Source organism: Pteropus alecto, unplaced genomic scaffold (genome assembly GCF_000325575.1).
Source record: "Pteropus alecto unplaced genomic scaffold, ASM32557v1 scaffold115, whole genome shotgun sequence".
NCBI classification, from domain to species: domain Eukaryota; kingdom Metazoa; phylum Chordata; class Mammalia; order Chiroptera; family Pteropodidae; genus Pteropus; species Pteropus alecto.
Window position 1 is genome coordinate 2900004 of NW_006436814.1, and position 21119 is coordinate 2921122.

General features: G+C 34.9%; 1 protein-coding gene and 1 pseudogene across 1 annotated transcript in view; one reads left to right on the forward strand and one right to left on the reverse strand.

The window, feature by feature from the left end:
- Window positions 1-21119, reverse strand: part of SMYD3 (SET and MYND domain containing 3) — a 548731-nt gene that overhangs the window by 457122 nt on the left and 70490 nt on the right. The window lies entirely within an intron of this gene.
- Window positions 7416-7534, forward strand: LOC112481734 (annotated as a pseudogene).

Here is a 21119-nt window from a genome sequence, read left to right on the forward strand (position 1 = left end):
AAGGTTGTACACCTGAAAATTATATAATTATAGTAACCAATGTTACCCCAATAAACTTAATTTAAAAAAATTAAAAATAAAAATAAATAAATTAAAAAAAAAAAAAAACGAAAGAAAAGAAGAGCAGAAGTCTGTAGCCTTCTTCTCATCCTATATCACCTCAGTTGAAATGGTGAAAACTATTCGACAAGCCCAGGGCTATCTATAGAAACCAAAAGCTATGCTATCAGAAAGGGCAGACTTGATCTGATAAGGAAGGTAAAACGCTAGGTCTTTGCCGGCTAAAGTGGCAAACATGGTTGGAGGCAACAGGAAAAATCCTGCTAGCCTAAGGCTGTGGTGCAATCTGGGGCATGTGGTACACCAGCAAGAAATTTAATGGAGAGACCTTAGGAATGAGAGTCACAAAAGTTGAAATGGTGAAAGGCCTAAGATAAGCTCATCACACATCCCTGGCTGACTAGGAAACTGTGTCTGTGTAAGGGGAAAACCCAAGAGAGCCTCATGTAAAGTAAAATTCGAGGGAGACTTGAGAACTGGCTACAACTTTTAAATGTGCTCCCTAACCCACACAGAGGTCAATTAGCAGAGGGTGGAAGCCTCACAGACCTGTACCCAAATCATTGCCAGATCGCTAAGCTATTCAGGCATAAGGGCCGCCCCTAAGAAGCCAGTCTAAAAAATAAATAAATAAAAACAAAAGAACTGACAGACATTGGCAGCGAAAAGACCACAGAGGAGATAGATTTCACGGTTTCAATTAAGACAAGTTATTAAAAAAGAAAAAAAAACCAGGGAGGATGAAGTGGGTAAAGGGGATCAAATATATGGTAGCTGAAGGAAACTGGACTTTGGGTGGTAAACACACAATAGAATATACAGATGTTAAATCATAATGTACACCTGAAAATTATATAATTGTATTAACCAATGTTACCCCAATAAACTTAATTTAAAAAATCATATAAAAATAGTATAATAATTAAAATAAAAAATTCACCAAATAGGCTCAACAGCAGACTCAGGCAGCAGAAAAAAGAAATGCTAAACTTGAGAACAGATCAACAGAAATGATCTAATGTCAAGAACAGAGAGAAAAAAAGAATTTAAAAAGAATGAACACAGCCTCAGAGTGGTGTGTATGACAATATCAAGTATATCAATCTACCTAGCATAAGAATCCCAGAAGAGAGAAAAAATATTTTAAATAATGACCTAAAACTTCCAAAATTTGCTGGAAAATATTCATCTACATATCAAAGAAGCTCAATGAATCCCAAATAAGATAAACAAAAAGAACCGCACCAAGGCATAATCATAGTCAAACTGCTGAAAATCAAAGACAAGGAGAAAATCTTTTCAGCAACAGGAAAAAAACAATTTCACATACAGGGGAACAGTTATTCCATAAATGGTTGACCTCTCATCAGAAAACAACAGAAGTCAGAAAGAATAAAATGATATATTCAAAGTGCTAAAAGAAAAAAACTTTCAACCAGTAATTCTACATGCAGTAAAACTATCCTTCAAAAATGAAATAGACATTCTCAAATAAGCAAAAAAAAGGTGGAAGAAGTCACTGCAAGCAGACCCGAATGACATGAACTACTATAGGAACTGCAATATATAGTTCAGATGGCAACTCAACTCCATAAGGAATGAAGAGCATTGGAAATGGGTAAGATGTAGGTAAATGTGAGACTGTATAAACACATTGTTTTATTCTCTTTATTTAAAAAACAACATTGCTTAAAGTAAAAATTATGTATTGTTTGGTTTTAATAACATATAGATGTTCTACCTATGACAAAAACAGCACAAAAGGAGAGAAAATGTAGTTATATCAAAGATGCTATATATCACCAGAATTGCATCACTATAAAACTGAAATGGATTGTGATATGTTAAAGATGCATGTTGTAACCCTTAAGTCAGTGCTCTCCAAGAGAAATATGAGAGCCACAAAGATTAGTCACACAGAAAATTTTAAATTTTCTATTTATATTTTTGTTTTTTATGTGAAATTTTAATAGTTTTATTTAACCCAAACTATCCAAAATATTATTAAAATATATAATCATATAAATTATTAATGAGATATTGTACATTCTGCATTTCACACTAAGTCACTGAAATCCTGTTTGTATTTCACGTTAGTATATATCGATTCAGATTAGCCACATTTCAAGTGCACAATAGCCGCATGTGGCTGGTGGCAATTACATTGTACATAGCAGCCCTATAGCCATCGTTAAAAAAAAAGACTTTAAAAATCAACAAATTAAAATGTACACTCAAAAAACATTTGTTTAACACAAAAGGCAGTAACAAAGGGACAGAGAGGAAAAGAGAGATGAGACCCATAGGAAACAAATAGCAAAATAAATCCAAATATAAATCCAACTAAATCAAAAATTATATTAATGTGAATGGACTAAACATTCAAATCAAAAGGGAGATATTGTGAGACTGCATTTAAAAAAGCAAGATCCATCTATTGACTGTGTAGAGAAGATATACTCTAGATTCAAAATACAAACAGGTTGGAAACAAAACAATATAGTAGCCATAACATTGCTGCAGTGACTACATGAGTATCAGACAAAACAGTCTTTAAGACAAGATATTACTAGAGATAAAGAAGGACATTTGATAATGAAAAGTAAGACATTTCATAATGAAAAGTGGACACGTTAAGAAGGGGAGAAAGCAGAAAGTTCTGAGCACTAATGGTTCGGAAGGAAGAGAGATATTTTCCTATTTGGAGCTGCCCCCTCCTCAGCTGATGATACTACACCTCCAACACCTCTCAGCATGACACAGGGCAGTGGTCCTTGAATTCTAATCTTACCTGAACATTCAGTGCTTTCAAATCCCTATGCATTTGAACGCGCCCTTGCACCATCTGGAACACCGGCCTCAACATTTTGCATGAGAGGCTCCCATTCCTCCTTCGAGTTTCAGCTTGTCTACAAAGCCTTTCCTGAATGCTTCACCAAGATTGTCACCACAGCCCGTACATACCCATATTAAAGCACCCATTACTCTTCAAATAATCATTTTGGTATCTCTCTTTCCAGACTTTCTGAAGAAAAGAACCATCATTTTTTGGGTCACATTTTCAGGTTCTTACACAAATATGAAACATCAAAAGTGTTCAATAAATGCTTATTGAATGAAGGAATGAGTGAACAAATGACCAACTGAATATATATAGCAAAGACCAAGGTTGGTAGAATTGAGAGCTGAAGATAAAGTTTATTTTTCACAACTCCCATCAGAGAAATTAAAATACAGTCACAAGGAAGCATTAAGTACATGAGAAATTGGTATGATTGTAGCAACAATAGTAACCAACATTAAAGGAAGATTTACTATGTGTCAAGCACTGTTCTAAGCATTTTGCATATATTAATTCTTTCAATCCTCATAATATCTCCATTAGGAAGACACTAATTTTATCACCATTTACAGATGGGTCAATGGCAACAAAAAGTCAATTAAAATAAAGGAATATTTCTCCAAAGAAGACATGCAAATGGCCAAGAAGCATATGAAAAGATGCTAAACATCATTAACCATTACAGAGGGAACTATAAAGCCAAACTGCAAAGATAACACCACTTCAAATACACTAGGAGGGCAATAATAGGAAAGAGACAATAACAAGTGTCGATGAAGATGAGGAGAAACTGGAACCCTCATGCACTACTGGTAGGAACGTAAAATGGTACACTGCTTTAGAAACATTTCTCAAAATATTAAACAGAGAGGTACCATATGATTCACTAGATTGTGAAGTGGCAGCTAACAGTTATAGATGTTCTCTTAGGGGAAAGTAAAATATTCTAAAATTGGTGATAGCTGCACAGCTATGAGAATATACTGAAATACACTAAATTGTACAATTTAAATGAGTTAATTATATATCAATAAAATACTTAACAAAGTTAATAAAAGAAGCACTGTAATCAGTTCATTTTCAAAAGAACTTCATCCAAATATTTAAACCAAAGAAATTTTAATATAAGCATTTTTCTTTCATGTAATATTTTTCAAAGCTAAGTAGTATAAGAACAAATTTATGATATTAAAAAAAATTCTAAAAGAAACAGTTACTTTACCTCTGAGGTTGTCCCAGGTAATTCTACCCAACAAACAAAAACAGATAAAAGTTTAACTCTGAACAGTTACTTTCTGTACTTCGGTGACATCCTATGGTAAAAACTGAAAACTAGCATTAACCGTTGAAAGCAGATGATTTTGCCATATAGATTTGAGGGGTGTTGTTGTTGTTGTTGTTGCTTTAGCTTTACTTTTATTTATTTCAGAGAAACGGAATGCAAAGTAAATCTAATCAGTTATATTCTCCCCAGAATCATAGCATAATGAATGTTACCCTGTGTCATTCAGGGAGAGGGTTACACTAGTAGGCAAATGACATGTTTTCTGATAGCTCTTACTAGTTTTTACCTAAAATATTAGACAAACTAACTCATATAACACAGATGTGTAACTGATAACACCAACTATCTCTAACACACCTGAAACTGAGTTAAGTACTAATTTCCTTGAAGGATAGAATCCAGACAGCTAGTTCTGACCAGTATACACTGTCAGAGACCTCCCATAATGAAAGGAAATTTAACCCCACTGTACACAAACCTGATTACACAGACAAGATCCTGATGTCAGACACCAAATGGCAGGCCTTACAATATAAATATACGGCATGGCCAGACCTCACCTAAATAACTACTATTTGGCAGAGGCAGAGCCTTAATCATTTCCACCAACTTTTGAAATCCTGCTTTAAACTTTACTGGATCACGGACTTTTGATACAGAGGTCACAATATATCGAAACGAAACCACCAATATCAGGCACTCAGGCCTAAGTCCTATTGCTGTACAGAGACTGAACAACATGATGGTGCTGTAATGACTGCGTGTGGTACCAGGTGGTACTTAGGAGGATCGCCTCATAAGTTGTACAGATGTCTAACCACTACGCTGTACACCTGATACTAATGTGACATTGCATGTCAGCTATAATTGAAAAAATTTGTTAACTTTTTAATAAACAAATAAAAGTAAAAAAAAAATAATAAGAGATTGGATAATAAACAATGGCAATCTAGTCACAAATTTAGCTCTACTTTATTATATAGGAGTGACAATTTGGTCACTTGTCGAATAGAATAACCTTTCTTAACACCAAGAAAGGGTGTTCAAAATCCATTTTAAAACAAAACTGAAGACTCTATTTCTACCATTTTCCCCAAGCAACCTATAACCAAATAGCATGGATCTTAAAACATATTGGAATGAGGCAGACTTTAAATAAATTAATATACAAATCCATACATGTGGGCAAAGTACAAGTACAGAAATATGTTATTTTGCTCCATCCCTGAAATGTTTAATGTCAGCCAAAGAACAATCTCAATACCAACATCGCACCTGCAGTGGGAAAATATTTTTTTCTATTTTCCTTCAGCCTGAGACAAACTGACTCTTTTCAGTCACCTGAATTGCCCTAAGGGGTCTCTAAAAGTAGACAGGGCCAAATCACTGGCTGTCAGTGGGCCTTTGAAAAGTCCCCCATTTTCACAAATGGATGATGTACATCACTACTGCACGAAGACTACCACTGTGAGAAAGGAAAGGGGACTCTAACTGCTGTCTCTACACTCCGCCACCGCCTGAAGAATATGAGCAAGGACATCAAACGTTAAGAGCCTGCAGATGTCAAAACACATACGTCAGGTACATGATAGGTTAGAAATAGCTTTTAAAACCTGATTTTAAAAATAAAAGGTAAGTAAAACGTATGAGACAATCTACCGTAAAAAGGAAGATGTTTGGAGCAAGCAAGAGCTTGGTGAAGAGTCTGTGTGGGAGGATTACTGTATCTTACCATGGGAGCGGGGCCTAGGAATACCCCCAAAATATAAGAGAGCCTTTGAGAAAATACTATTTAAGACTGGGATGAAAGTATACCTAATTGATGCAGATATGTATCAGTTTCTGCAAATCAGGCTTTAAGGCATTTTTACACTAGATCTCACAGCTACAGCATGTCTCCATTTTTCTTGATCCTATCCTCTTCAGGAATTTTAGTTTTACCTGGTCAGCTAGCTAATTATTCATTATTCAAAGGTGATTGTTCCCACAGGCTATCTTGCTACTTACATCTCGAACATAAAGCTCTCTGAGTTTCTGCTCCTCCCTATCACCCTGTCCAGACCATCAGAGATCCTCCGAATCAGACCTGGATAAACGTCATTAACACATTCGAACCATTTTCTCCATATTGGACTAATTCATGATAACTTTCAAAATACCAAAGAAAAAAACTATTATGTAATCTTAGTTTATTTTGATATTTATGAAACAACCAGTACTTTCATATACTCAGCAGGTATAAAAACTGTACTTAACCCAGTGAGTAGATAGTAACAATATTTCCTTACAAAGTGTGACTAACGACAAGGTGAGGAGTAGGTTACCGTGATATCAATCTTCCAAAGATTATTAGGAATCTTTAGAATTTATGCTCTCTTGAAAAAACTACTCAATTTCTGTGGACAGTATATACTAGTTTCAAGGACTTCTAACTACTCGAGATGATACCTTTTGTAGTCTGAGTTGGAAAACTGTCTCAGAAGATAGGAGCTATTCTAAGAAAAGCCCTAACTCTTTCATTTATTCACTATCAAAAATAATGTTTATTAGTGCCAGGTCCTGAAGAAGCTCCTGGTTTGGTTGGAAAAACATACCTATATATAAACAACTCTAATGAGGTATGGTAAAAGCTATACTAGAGACATGTACAAGATGCAGTGGTGACGAACTCTACTTAAGAAAAGCTTCACAGCTGAAATACTTGGGTGGTATGTAAGAATTCTCCCTCCACCAGGCTGACAAGGAAAAGGAAGGACATTCCAGGCGGAAGGAAAAGCGTGTGCAAAGGTGCAGAGGCATGCAAGAACACAGCCCATTCAGGGAACCGTAAGTAATCGAAGTGACTGAAGCAGAGCACATGAATAAGGGAACACTGCGGGCTGTGGTTAATTAGATAGGCAGGAACCAAAAGAAGGAGAACAGACAAGAAAAACTGAGAGTGAAATATGTACAAGGGAGTAAGAAAAACAGGGAAGATCACACGTGGAAGCCAAGGAAATAGGGAATTCAGTCTGGACACAGCTGTATAAAATAAATTGAATCAATCTAGATCTAATATCTTGCCTTCTTTCTGCTAGTGAAAAAACTGATTCATACACAGCCAACTGCCTAGCATAACCAGTCATTCATAAAAGAGTAATCTTGAATTAGTTGTAGATTTTCTCTTGGATTTCAATTATATGTTTTAAATATATTTTAAATAACTGCTATTAAAAATGGTTCTAGGAAATATACGGCCATGCCACCCTGAACAAGCCTGATCCCGTCTGATCTCAGAAGCTAAGCAGGGTCGGGCCTGATTAGTACTTGGATGGGAGATCACCTAGGAAGACCAGATGCTGTAGGCGTAAAAAACAAAAAAATAAGGGATTGTAAGCTGACAAGGTCCTTGCAATCTGTGAGGTCAACCAAGGGTTGCCTAGCCTAAAAAAATCAAATCAAATAAAAAATAAATAAGTAAAATAAAATTTTCCATATTCGTCAATATAAATTAAATTAAAATAAGTAAAATGTCGATTTTAAATCATCAGGAAAAGGCAAAGCTTTGTTTATCTGACTAGCCTCTACTTATTTTTCAGGCCTATGTTTACATGTGATTTCCTCTGGGAAAACATCTGGGACCCCATAACTCATAAAGATGAGAAAGACATATGCCTACCCCTTAGGACCTTATATCCTATCATGTAATGAAGTCACTTATGGATTTATAGTAATATGTCATCCTGTAAATATTATTATAGAGACTACACAGGAGACATTCAATGTCCATAAATAAGACACATTAACATCCACTTTAAAATTATTTGTGTAAATAAACATAAAACCTCAGCAGAGAAATTAAGGATTCTCATCTAAAAATCAGTACATTATATTTATGAATTTATATAATGCTTTCATGACATGTAAGAATTCAAAACTCTGACATTAATAAGCCATTCAACAAGACCATTAAGATTACAGTCATATTTTTATGCTATAATTTTCATTTTCGTCTTTTTTTTTAGACTGCTTTTCAAAAGAAATAAAAGTCAAAGAAACCCTTCTAAGATCAAAAGCTATATATTTAAGATACATAACCCTAAAAAAATGTTCAATTGCTAGGTGACTAATTTTAAGATACTATTATCAGTTTAAGAAGTCATTTACTCATTTATTCACCTACCAATTATTTATTAAGCCAGATACCATGATAGGCAATGGGGAATAAGCACAGAACAGGAAACAGTACCTGCCTTCACAAAGCTTAGTCTAGTAGGAAAATAATTTAACAAGAACTTAAAACATAATATATTAAATGCTTTTTACAAACAGGCCTTGTAGCTACACCAGCAACCACTTACATTTCAACATTTCATTTCAAATACTTGAGGTATTCAGACAACATTAAGAAACAATAACATTGTTGGCATCAGTAACTAATTGTGCTATTTTGTGACTTCTAATAGTTTGATAAAGAATAGTTTCCTAGCCATTTCCAAAAAAATTAATTCTTGCCCCTTTCAGGCTACTGCAATTGAGATAAAAAACTTAAGATAGTTTTTTTAAAAGTCCGTGGAAAACAATATTAGCCAATTAGTCACTTTAGTCAATTATTCAAGGTACAAAAAAAAAGGGGGACTATGAATTACATGGTATCCAAGCATGTATTCTTTGGAAAATGCTGAAAACCAAATCATTCACACAGAAAGAAATTACTTTATTTCTGCTGCTGCCTTTTTTTCAGAAACACTTAAAATTCATAAATTTCACAAAATCTGAAATTGATAAATCAAAAGAAAGTGGTGAATGAATACAATATTAACTTTTCAAAATGTGTTTGGGGCAACTAAACATCATCACAGTATCATATTTCCTTACACTAATTTAATCATTTTTAAAAAGCAAAGCTTTCTTTAAACACTAAAAGAATTATTTTGAAGTAACCAAGGAGAATCATTACAATAGAAAACATTGAAAATATTAAACTCTAAAAAAACTATATGATAAAGTTTTAAAACATCCCAGGAACAATGTTTTTCAGGCCTAATAACTTAAATGCTTTTTAAGATTATTATTGTAATGTCTTCTAGCCTAGAATAAGAACAATCTCTCTAAACAGTACATATTGCCTTCATCATTTCCTTTTCCAACAAAATGTCAAAAAAGAGAACTGCAATATTTTTATTGTAATCATACAAACATTAATTCAATATATACATGGGGTTAACATACCAAAATACAAAATAGAGTAAATATCAAAATAGAGATGTTTATTCATTCTAATGAATAAATTCAAGATTAGATTTGCCAATTACCTATTTTCCAAAATTTTTTAAATGCCAAAATAAAATGTGAAGCAAAATTGTTCAAAACTAGTTAATCTGAGTCTTGATCTGCTAAAATGATTAACGACATGATCTTAAAGATGATCCCACATCTGAGGCAAGTGATACCTCTGTGATTTCAGGGCACAAATCCCTCTATCCATCAAACTAAATAGAAGGGTTAGAAAGGTTAATAGAGACAGAGTATCTGTAATAGACTTCTGCTTTTCATTCTCGACTCAATATACTTCAGTGATCACTCAGCTATTTGTAATGTTCTTATGAATCAATGCTGCCTTCACATTCAAGATAGAGGACAGAAGCCACTGTGTGAAGCCATAAAGCTTACCTTTGCAAATCCTCATCAAGCTGCTCTGATGGTTAAATCTATGTGAGGCTTCATAAACAATTAAAGTGCTGACATAACTTTAATTAGAAACTCAAATGGCACTGCTAAACACCTAAATAAAACATGAACAAGTACAATAACCACCTGCAAAGAGCAATTTCAATTTCCAGCCTCTGTTTACCAAAAGAGATTTTTCTCTTTTCAGCTGCACAATCACTTGGGTTTTATGAGCTCTGGGATAGCAGTAGCTGTCAATAATTTAAAATCATGGAAATAAATTTTGAATATGTACTTACATTCTATGACGGATTGTACTGGTAGCAGTCAACAATGTTACAGACTGAAAAAAATAAAGTTGTCTCATTTGCTTGGCTGGCACCTCATTCTATCCTAATTCTCCATAAAGATTCACCATTAAAAAAAAAACCCTCATGTTACAGATTGCTAATAAATCAGAGTCAACTTATTCTGCTTATGGTTTTTAATTCACCCTTGACAGAAGGTAAATTACTAGAAGAGCAAGGACCACAGTGCTAGCTGGATAAGTCACAGCCCAAGTCAGAATGCAGTGCCAGAACGATTTGTGCTGGAAAGCAATATGCAGGGGCCTTGAACATGAAGTTCTTTTTGTCTGTTTTCCTTCACTTGTCTACCTCACAAGGTTGAATTCAGATTACCCTAGTGCTATGTTTACTTTGTTTTTTCAGTGGCAGAGCCTAAACTGTAACCTCTTTCCATCTATACTTCGTCTCCCCTTATGGTCATAAAACCCTGACTGTTCTCGTCAGCCTCATGTACAGAGAGCATGAAAGACTTGGGTCAGAAAAACTCAGGTTGACCATTTAGCTCCATCTCTTACTATGCGCATGCTCTTGGAAAAGTTACTTTTCCTCTCTGTGGGTCCATTTCTTGACTTATGAAATGGAGATAATAAAAGCTCTAACATGAGAATTAAATGAGATGTCATATGTGACAGTTCCAGGTGTTCAGAAAATAATATATGTCAGTTTCCTTCTCTCCTCCCTATTTTAAATGTATCCTATATTCCTGATCCCTCTCCCTACTGTTCCCTCCTTCTGAGATGTGGGTAATCTCTGCCCTATCCTTGCCACCTTCAAACAATAATCCAACAGAAATTATAATAAACTAAAAGAACATTTAACTAGAAAACCCAAAAGTCCACTGACAGGAGAATAAGTTGTATGTTCTATACCTTGGAATATCATATAGCAGTAAAAATGAATGAACTATAGCTACATGCAATAATACGGATGCATCTTAAAAATGTAATATTGAGTAAAATAAATCCTTTAAAACTATATCCAGCAATGATGCCATTTTATAAACTAAAAAAGTAAGAAGAAATAAATATCTATGTCTAAGTACACATACATTTATGATAAAACTAAGCACTGAAATATCTCATATACCCTGATTCAAGGTCAACATTTTCACAGAAATTCATTCAAGTTTGGATACAGACCTGAATTGGAATGTATACTGCTATATACATGGACACACCAAACACAATCTACCTTTTTTCTAATGCTGTTGTTTTTTTTTTAAATAAACAAAACCAGCAACATATATGCTACCCTTCACTTATCTACCTTGAATCCAAATCACAATGATGGCCATAAATGGAAATTTTTGCTTTTTATTGTAAAAGTTTTCCACATACTGTGGCAATCACAGCTATTGAGGTCAGAGCATCATGGCAGCTGTGAAGGGATAACAATTTAGTTCTTTTCGTGTTGAAGCCTCAGCTCAAGATCCCATCTGTGCTGACTTCAGGCTGGGGGAATCAATTTCCCCAGCCTGAAAACTGAAACATATGCTGCAATAATGAAAGGTTTCTTGAGCCAGTTCAGCAGAATTGGGAATGTGAACACAGCGGAGGACTTCACGAGCGGCACCCACCTGCTAGACAAAGGATGCTTCTGAAGACATGGCACTAAGGTCTCCCTGTCCAAAAAGGGAAAAGTCGGTCCCATTACCGGTATGTATTCTTTCTGTATCTTAGAGCAGACTCTGGCTCATGTTCAAGTGCAGAGTGGAGGTTTTGCAAGTCCAGAAGTCAGAAAGGGCAAAAAATAGCAGTGTTTAGAATGCCCTTGCAAGCATTTTCTCTTTGCATCCCCTTTACTAATCTAGACCTGTGCTGTACAATACTAGCCATGTGTGGCTATTCATACTTAAACTAATTAAATCTCAATGAAAGTTTAAAATTAACTTCTTTAGTCACACTAGCCACATTTCAAGTGCTCAACAGCAACATAACATATGGCTAGTGGCTGGTTACTGTACTGGACGGAGCAAATAAGTGACATTTCCATCATTACAGAAAGTGCTCTTGCACAGTCCTCGTCTGACACCAACTCACTTTTAAAATAAAACCAAAACCTCCATGAGCGTCCTGAACATAAAGTCCTAGAGTTAACCAGAAAATGTCGAGGATGAGTCACCCAGAACAATTAACCTAAGACTGTTCACAGGCTTGAATGGTTAAGGCTTCTCTCAAGTGGTGTCTTGATTTGCCCATTTCACTGCTTAGCGACGCCCAGTGATTAAAAGAATGAACTCTGGAGTTAGATAATTTGAGTCTGGCTCTACCCTGTGACAGACACTCTGAGTTAACTGCTCAAGCTATCTCATTTTTCTATATGTAAAAATGAGGATAATAATAGTAACAACTTCATAGGTTTGTTTAAAAATTAAATGATACAATACTTGCAAACCCATTAGTGCCGTGCTTGGCACACGTTAAGAGCTCCGTAATTGTTAGCTATTAACCATTATTATCCCTGCCAAAAGCGAGGTAAAGGAAAGAATGATGATGAATTTTATCCATTAAAATCTATTTAGAGCTCTGGTAAAGATTTGCTAAGAGAGAAAATCAAAATACAAGACCTTTTTAATTTTCTGCACTGTATGTTTATAATTCAATAATTTCCTTTCTCGCCTTTAAAAAGCCTGTCCTTTCCTGTTCACTATTCTCACAAGTCTCTCTTCCACACAGTGTGTGTCAAGGGTCCTCACAACAACCCCATTGGGCAGGTAACTCAGCATACCTATCCATTTCAGACAAGCAAACTGAGACAGAGAGGTTGGGTAGCATGCGGGGTCCTACACTGTAAGTGGCAGTGACTGGACTGGAACGCAGGCAGCGTGGAGCCACAGTTCCTGCTCACAGCCACTATGCAGCGTTGTCTCTATCTGCTGACATCCTCCTTCCAAAACAAACAGAACCTTTCCAAGCTACTTGTTAGGTAATAGTATTAGAAAGAGACAGTTTATTTAATGGGCTTGGCAATGACAGAGAAGGGAGAAGTCACTTGAGATTTGGGTGTGACCGTAGCAGTAATCACTGTACTGTCTTCTAAATCCCCTGGCAAATGTGGATGGAATAAAGCTGTTTCTCAGAGGGTTGGCATCGACTGCTGGGAGGTGTAGCAGAAAGTCATGAGGGTGATTTGGTTTTCAAAACAATTTGGGGCCAGGGATGGGGGAAGGTTACCGTAGGCATTCTCTCTGGAGACAGGGGTGCTACATCCTGTAATACTCATCACAATCCTACACAGCTTTCAAATGTCCAACTAGGACATTTAGGTCTAGAACCAAATCCCTTTTCACATATAAGCAGAAGTAATGCTTGTATTTTTAGTATATTTAGCACACGCTGAATTTTCCAGGATTGTAACTACAAGGTAAACTGAAGGAAATGGTACTATTATTGTCCAAAACTTTACCAGTTTCAGATGATAACGTCATGCTCTTTGAATCACCAACACAAGACACTTTCATCAGTCTCCATTAGGGCAGCACATTTATGATAATTCTTCACCATGAATTCTATTAGTGCCTAAATATTTATATATGGTAACATTCACTTTTATAATAGCTTTCCATTTATTTCTTCTCTATATTATCATTAGGGCATTATATTGATATTTTGAAACTGTGTATAAGTAGTCATATTAGCTAATATTTTTTCCTCAGCATAGTAACAGTGTGTGTGTGTGTGTGTGTGTGTGTGTGTGTGTTGAAAATTTCATGTTTATAAAGAGGGGACATTGTGCTTTACAAGGTTGATGTTCTGCGAAAAAAACTGGTGGTCCACAGAATGAACTCATGTGCTATTACCTTGCTGTTTCTTATCAATATTTTGCTATGCAGGAAAATCAGAGCTCCATACCCCCAACACAAGCTTTCTGACGGCCCAGGAGTACTGATAAGCACAGGGAAAGATGAAATTGGTGAATTCTCCATAGTCCTACCAGCTCCCAATCCTAATCCCTAGTCTTTGAGGAACAGAAGCCACTAACCCGCTCTGTCTATTATCACTGCTTCCCATCCCCTGCCCCGTCTAAATCACTTTGGTTTGAGTTAACTACCATTCTCAGAACACCCCCCGAGAGGCTACAGAAAAGGCCCACGATCTTGGATGATCACCATCAGATCATCTCCATCCTTTCAGCATCCTTACCTACGCAGTAAATAATGACTTTCATAGTCCCTTGGGTAGTTCCTACAGCGCTCTCCCAGCTTGAATAGCTTTCTAATGTTGCTGATATTTCCATGGTCAAATCGAAGACAAACACAGACTCGTATCTCATCTCCCTGACCTCAGTGGCATAGCTCTAGTTTTTACTTCATAGTTTCTAATAAAAACAAAGCTTCTTTGCCTATTCTTTTACTTTCTAATCATTCTTTATTTATAAAACTTTAAAGTTCTTTAATACTTTATCTCTTTTCAATGTCTTCTATTTGTTTTCTGTAATTCAACCAAAAAAAACAGGGCAGGCATTAAAAAAAAAATTCCAATAAAACTAAACTTACTGAATGACAGCTACTTAACATGTGTTATAAAAATATTAGCTAGTTTTTTTCAAAGAATTACAGGTTTTCTGAATTTGCAGCATTCCTAAACTAATCTAAGAACTAGAAAGAAAAAAGAGAATAATATAGTGGCAGTTTTTAAATTTTGCTATGTACCAGATCTTCCCAATTCAATTACCTGACAAAGAAGGTTACTCACAGTTTATAGTTAAAGAAATCAACACAGAGAGGTTAGACAGCTTATTCAAGATCACGTATAAAGATACCTCAACCCCCTCAACCTCCCTCAGTGCTAGGATTATAAACCATGTCTGTCTAATTCTATTATACCATGTTGCCCCTCAACAATAATTATTATATTATAATTATTATAATGAATGCTAACAATATACCAAAGATTGTGCTAAGTATCTCATTTAATCTTCATAATAACACCATGAGGTAGGTACCAAATTTAGCCCAATTTTACAGTGAAGAAAACTGAGACTAGGGAACATAAGTTAGGTTGCCCAAGTCACTAGGTTGCCTAAGTGCAGTTTATATTCTGGAGGCCGGCAAACTCCAGAAACCTTGCTCTTAATCATTAGGCCCAGGGCTAATATTCACTTGGCAAAAACTAAATACTTAATTTTTATCAGTAAAGATTACTGATGAAATTATAACAGTTCTATTATCAGCTGAATGGTTTATTTTAATAGTAGCTATCTTGATGAAGATGCATTAGTAAATCAAAGTACGATTTTTTCTAGTCCACAAATTATCAAAACTCACAAAAAAAATAACCATTAACCTTAAGAATTAAACATCCTCTTTTGATGTGCTAATGTCAATACTGAACATGGAGTGGTTAAAGAATAATTCCCTGTAATTGCTATTTACTGGTGGAAACATAGGGGGGATGTTTAATGTTGCAACAACAATAAAATCCTCCCTATCATCTGCCCAGTTGGAAATCCATTTTTCTCCTTGAACTCCAGGCCCCGCCTACCTCTAGAATATTTAGAGAGAAGTAGCTACCAAATGTAAAACAGAGCAAATATATAAACCTAAAAGCGACAAATGAACAGGACAAACAGACTCATGGACATGGACAATAGACTAGTGGTTACCAGAGGGGAGCGGGGATAGGGGAGGTAGATGGAGTAAAGAGGGTCAAATATGTGGTGACAGAAAGAAATCTAACTATGGGTGGTGAACACACAGTGTAAACATATATATGCCTTACTGTTAAAGTGTACAGCTGAAACATATTGGATTTCGTTAACCAATGTCACCATAAAAAAAATGATTAATTAAAAATAAGAAAACAGAGCAGATAGTCTTTCAAGAGAAAACACCAAGGCCAAGGGGATCACACACAGTTATTTACAAATTAAGCCAGCAGCGAAGTATGGGAAGGATATATTAATAATTGGAGAAAAGCAAAAGTTCTAAATAAATGGATTTTTTAATGGCATTTAAAGATTGGTCTTGAAAAAACATATAAGGAAAACCCAAAAACATCTGGTAAGTTAACCAAGCCCTGGAGCAAGAATCTGATATCCCAACTCGGCCAGGCAGGGCACAGAGAAGGATCCAGATGAGAATGGAACCATGTCGACTATAACTTTAAAATGAATTTAAAAAATAAAAAGTAAAGTATTGGTAATTATTGTTAAAAAGAAGAGAAGTATTGTCTTCTCCACCCAGGTAAGATTCAGTACAAGTTTGCTTGAAGACTCAAGAGATTTATAATGTGTGGTATGACGTACATAGTTCTCGCTGCCATCATTCTGAAGGTTTTTATGTATATATTTTATCTGTAAGTTTGTAAGTTTGAACCCCACTAGGCGGTTCCTGGTGAGCAGCATAGTATTTCTTACAAAATGCTATCTTGATTTAAGGCTATTTAGGTATATTTCATGTTACGCTAATGAGGCTAATATCCAAAAGAGGATAATAAAACTAATAAATCCTCGGAACTGTTAACACAGATATACTCTTAGGAATTTGGGGCCAAAAACTCCCATACCAGTTTAAATGATCTTTTCTAAACTCAGATAGCATTTATTGTCTGTAGGCTTAGAATTCCCCAGATGGGAGGAGAGGATGGTGTTGTGGGCCCGCCTCCTCCTTCCACTGTAACAGCAAAATTAATAGATAAAAGTACTTAGTACTTAGAACTTCCAAATGGTTTCAAATGCTTTACATAACTCCATTATTTTTAGTCCTCACAACAATGCCATTATTAATCTCATTTGCTAATAAGGAAACTGACCTAGAGTTTAATAGTCCCAGGTCATATCAGTTGGCAGAATGAGATCTGGAACCCTGGCTTTGAGCAATAGAAAAGTCTTTGCTCCTTTTTTTTTTTTTTTTAACATGTTTGGGTTTAGTTTAAGAAAAGGGATCCACTATTTAAAATAAAAATATTGAACACCACTAGTCTACATACTTCCTTTAGTTATTATTACATACCCTTTGTTATCACTTCGATTGCGATCTTGATGCACTGTTTAATTCTATGTTCTTGTTTACCTTTCTGCATGTTTGCGGTAAATACATTTATGCCTTGAATGTCATCCATGCAGGTATAAACTCTCCACAAATAAGTTCATCTGCCTGGAAGTTCTTTATATCGCTTTGTACCTCCTATGTGGCACCTACTACAGTACCTTCACATATAAATTTTTCAACAAGTAAACTTGGCTTAACTGATGGAATAAATCCATATTTTTGTCCTAAGGAAAACAATTTGGTATAAAATATGCTACTGGTAACAGTGAACAATCTTGAGAACTTCATGTGAGCAGCAGTTCTGCCCCGCCCCGCCCCCAATTTTTTATCCATACAGTGACACCTATCAATTTACAGGTTAGAATAAGAAAAAGTTTTAAGTTACAAAACTAGGAAAGCATACTTTCCCTGCAGAGCAATCGCTAATGTGACTGTGTATCCTTTTTTTTTTAATTTTTTTATTAAATTTATTGGGGTTACATTGGTTAATAAAATTATATAGGTTTCAAGTGTATAATTCTATAACATGTCACCTGTATAGTACATTGTGTGTTCACCACCCAAAGTCAAATCTCCTTCCGTCACCATATATTTGGCGCCCTTTACCTTTTTCTACCTCCCTCCACCTCCTTTCCTTCTGGTAACCACTAAACTGTTGTCTGCGTCCACAAGTTTTTGTCTTGTTTGTTCGTTTGTTACTTTCTGTTTCATATGAGTGAAATCATATGATTATTGACTTTTTCCATATGACTTATTTTGCTTAGCATGATATTTTCAAGATCCACCCATGTTGTAGCAATTTGGGAGGGGGGTAGATACTCTGAAAGGGAAGTGCTGAGTCAAATGATAACTCTTCTTAATTTTTTGAGGAACCTCCATACCGTTTTTCATAGTGACTATACCAATTTATATCAGCAGAATGCATCAGCAGTGTATGAAGGTTTTTTCTCCACAAGCTCTCCAACATTTGTTTTTATTTGTCTTGTTGATAATAGCCATTCTAACAGGTGTTAAGTGGTATCTTATTGTGGTTCTTATTCGTGTTTCCCCAAGAGCTAGTTAAGTATCTTCTAATATATTTGGTAGCAATGTGTAGGTCTTCTTGGGAGAAATGTCTGTTCAAGTCCTCTGACCATTTTTTAATTGGATTCCTCGGTTTTCTGTTGTTGAGTTATATGAGTTCTTTGTATATTTTCGATAATAACTCTTTATTGAAGGTGTTGTTTGCAAATATCTTCTCCCATTTGGTTAGCTGCTTTTTTGTTTTGCTGATGGCTTCTTTTGCTGTGCAGAAGCTTTTTAGTTTGATATAGTCCCATTCATTTATTTTTGCTTTTAATTCTCTTGCCTTTGCGGTCAAACTCATAGAATCCTCTCTAATATCAAGGTCCATCAGTTTAGTACCTATGTTTTCTTCTATATATTTTATTTTCAGGTCTTATATTTAGGTCTTTGATCCATTTTGAGTAAATTTTGGTGTATGGTGACAGACAGCAATCGAGTTTCATTCTTTTGCATGTGGCTTTCCAATTCTCCCAGCATCATTTATTGAAGAGGCTTCCTTTTCTCCATTTTATGTTTTTGGCTCCTTTGCTGAAAATTATTTGTCCACGTATATGTGAGTTTATTTCTGGGCTTTCAAATCTGGTCCATTGTTCTATGTGTCTTTTTCTGCCAATATCATGCTGTTTTGATCCTTGTTGCTTTGTAGTATAATTCAGAGTCAGGCAGTATGATACAACCAAGCCTTGTTCTTTTTCCTCAGGTTTGCTTTACCTATTTGGGGTCTCCTGTTAGTCCATACAAATTTGATGATTTTTTGTTCTATTTCTTTAAAAAATATAACTGGGATTTTGAGGGGGATTGAATTAAATCTGTATATTGCTTTGAGTAATATGGCTATTTTAACTATGTTGATTCTAATCCATGAACATGGAATATCTTTTCATTTTTTGTGTCTTTTTCAATTTCTTTTAATAATGTCTTGTAGTTTTCTGTGTATAGGTCCTCACATGCTTTGTGAAGTTTATTTCTAGATATTTTATTCTTTTTGTTGCGACTGCAAAATAATTGTTTTCTTTTTTCATTTCTTTTTTTGGGGGGGAAATTTCATTGTTAGTAGATAGGAACACAATGGATTTTTGTACATTGATTTTGTATCTAGAAACTTTTTTATATTTGTTAATTATTTCTAATAGTATTTTGTAAAGTCTTTGGGGTTTTCCATATAAATAATCATGTCATCTGCAAAAAAGTGACAATTTGACTTCTTCATTCCCAAGTTGGACGCCTTTTACTTCTTTTTCTTCCCTGATTGCTCTGGCTAGGACTTCCAATACTATATTGAATAAGAGTAGTAAAAGCGGACATCCTCGTCTTGTTCCTGATCTTAGAGGAAAAGCTTTCAGTTTTTCACTATTGATTGTGATATTAGCTAAAGGTTTGTCACATATGGCCTTTATTAAGTTGAGGTACTTCTATATCGATTATATTGAATGTTTTAATCATAAATCGATGTCGTATCTTGTCATGTGCTTTTTCTGCATTTACTGATATCATCATATGAATTTTATTCTTTATTTTGTTAATGTGGTGTGTCACATTGATCAATTTGCATATGCTGAACCATCCTTGCACTCCTGGAATGAACCTCACTTGATTGTGCTGTATTATCTTTTTAATGTATTATTGTATTTAATATACCAGTATTTTGTTTGGGATTTTTGCATCTGTATTCATCAGAGATATTGGTATGTAGTTGTGTGTGTGTGTGTGTGTGTGTGTGTTATCCTTGCCAGGTTTTGGTATCAGCATAATATTGGCCTTGTGAGCTAGGAAATATTGTTTCTTCTGCAATTTTTTGGAAGAGTTTGAGAAGAATAGGTATTAAATCTTCTTTGAATGTTGGGTAGAATTCACTAGTGAAACCAACTGGTCATGGACTTTTACTTCTGGGGAGGGTTTTGATGATCGTTTCAATTTCCCTACTGTTGATCAGTCTATTTAGATTTTCCAGTTCTTCATGATTCAGTCTAGGAAGGTTATACATTTCTAAGAATTTTCCCATTTCTTCTAGGTTGTTGAATTTGGTGGCATATAGCCTCTTATAGTTTTCTTGTATAATCCTTCGTATTTCTGTGGTGTCTGTCGTAACTGCTCTTTCATTTCTGATTTTGTTTACTGGAGTCTTTTTTCTTTTTTCCTTATTAAGTCTAGCCAGAGGTTTGTCAATTTTATTAATCCTTTCAAAGAATTAGCTCTTTGTTGCATTAATTGTGATTTATGTATTCTAATTAAGCTTTTTTTTTACTTAGCATTCAAATATGCATTATTACTTAATATTCCCTACCACTATTTATATGAAGATCACACAAAAAATGAACACTACATGCCAGTATAACTCACAAGAAATTATTATTCCTCACCATGAATCAACAAGTCCATAATTATAATAGTATTCACAAGGAAAAGTTAAAAAAAAAAAAAGAGTTATTGCTAAGGTCATATAATATGAAAGAAAAGAAAGAAAATAAAAAATTCATTTTTACATTAAAAATCAAACTGCTTCAAGAGAAAATCAGTATGACTACCAAGATCAAAAACCAATAGATGACATTCTAATAAATTTATATATATATATATTACAATGTGGATAAACTTTGAAAACTTTAGGCTAAGTGAAATAAGCCAGACTCAAAAGAACAATATGGTATGATTCCACTTACATGAAATATCTACAGCAGGCAAATTCAGAGAGATAGAAAGTAGATTAGGGGTAATTACTGGTGGCTGAAGGGAGAAGGAAATGGGAACTTACTGCTTAATGGTTACAGAGTTTTGGGGGTAATTAAAAATTTTGAAAATAGACAGTAGTGATAACTACAAACACTATGAATATAATTACAGACACTGAATTAATTGTACTTAAAAATTATTGAAATGGCA